Source organism: Xiphias gladius, chromosome 23, assembly GCF_016859285.1.
Source record: "Xiphias gladius isolate SHS-SW01 ecotype Sanya breed wild chromosome 23, ASM1685928v1, whole genome shotgun sequence".
Taxonomy (NCBI): Eukaryota; Metazoa; Chordata; class Actinopteri; order Istiophoriformes; family Xiphiidae; genus Xiphias; species Xiphias gladius.
Window position 1 is genome coordinate 7,082,501 of NC_053422.1, and position 1,588 is coordinate 7,084,088.

At 37.1% G+C, this 1,588-nt stretch overlaps 1 protein-coding gene across 1 annotated transcript in view; it reads right to left on the reverse strand.

Annotated features, from left to right (window-relative positions):
- The window catches only part of aga (aspartylglucosaminidase), a 15,661-nt gene extending 15,650 nt beyond the window's left edge, over positions 1 to 11 (reverse strand). Inside the window, exon 1 of the mRNA XM_040120273.1 lies at positions 1 to 11. This exon is cut by the window's left edge and continues 286 nt beyond it. The gene's annotated coding sequence lies outside the window, so the exon portion shown is untranslated.
- Between the last annotated feature and the right edge of the window lie 1,577 nt (positions 12 to 1,588).

The window sequence follows — 1,588 nt, forward strand, 5'->3', positions numbered from 1 at the left end:
TTTGAACTTCCTTGTTGTGTCACGTGGTCAGTGGGCGGGTTCCTCATTAAAGGGCCAGTTCAAACGCTTGGGAGCAGGAGGAAATCTGGCATGCGCTTAGTGGCACGTGGCTTTTTTTTTTTTTTCTAAATTAAAATGACCGGTTTTAATTACAAAGAAAAGAAGGTGAATGTAATTGCCCACATGTATTTAACCATTATAGCACTAGCCTAAACCCAGCCTTTTGCAGGAACGGTCTCAGGAATTTCGTCTTTGTCGAAATTTGGGAAAAAAAATTATTGCGGGAAAACAACTACAATACACAGGGAATTGATTCTGAACTATTTTGAAGGGAGTCGGTCATTTTATATGATTCATATAATTATGAGAAATAATGTCTGGAAGTTGTCGGCAATGTAATGAAACATAAAAGCCGCACTGTCCCAGTAGAAAGACTAAGTTAGCTAATTAGAGAGAAGACATTTAATTTTCAAACTGATAGGGCAGGTTCCACATGTTAGCAAAACATTATTGTAACGCAATGGAACCAAATTAGCATTTTCATTAGCCTATAATCTTATATTCACATTGTGGTCAATTTCTAACAACTAACCTCCTAAACTTTGCTCACTGAAAGCACAGGTTAAGATGCTAATGTTTAGATACGTAGGCAGGCTATGGCCCGTTATCATGATAAATGTCAGTATTCTCACATCTAATCAATAAGCACCGGCTGCAGCCTGTAGCACCTCAAGCCGCGCCCACCTAAGGCTGTGTCCCCCTTCAGTAAAGTCTGTTATGATTAGCTGTGGGGTACAAGAACGCCCTATTTTTCTTTTTCTGTTCTTTGCATCCTCTATGGCTGTTTTTTCGGCCATCTAGTGGTCATTTTAAACTAAAACAACTTTTCTGCATATGTATTTCTGTGCCATAGATAAATTATATATATATGACAACTATTTAAATCTTAAATGATTCTTTTCACACCCATTTGGGTCACATAAAAAAAAAAGAAGAAATCTAGAAATATGGGTGGTTTTCCCAATAAATTATCTGAATGGAAAAACCCAAAGAACTGATGTTTATTTACACCACACAACTACAGTATATTGAATGTATACAAGACAGAGGTTCTTTTAATATCATACATTATAGACACACACACAAAAACACACACTGGAGCGACTTGCCCACGCTGGTCTGGGAGCACCTGGGGATTTCCTAGGAAGAACTTGAGCAAGTTGCTCAGTAAAAGGTATCTGTGCTGATCTGTTTTCCCTTTTCACACCATAAATCTGATCTGGAGAAGCAGCTAGAAAATGGATGGATGGATCTTATTACGTGACTCAATCATGACAAATATCAACTATTTTACTTCATTAATCACAGAAAATAATGTCGTTTTGAGGCGGAGTCATAGCATTAGCATAAAGACTTAAATTAAATTTAAATTCACAGTTGCTTATTACTTACTTACTTATATGTTGCTTATGTCTTTTCTTTTTCATCAATCAATTTGTCTCCTCTTGCTGCATACCTGACTGTTTCAAGAAAGCCAATGTGTTCCCTCTCCTCAAAAAAAAACCTCCCAAGTTACCACTGATATAGC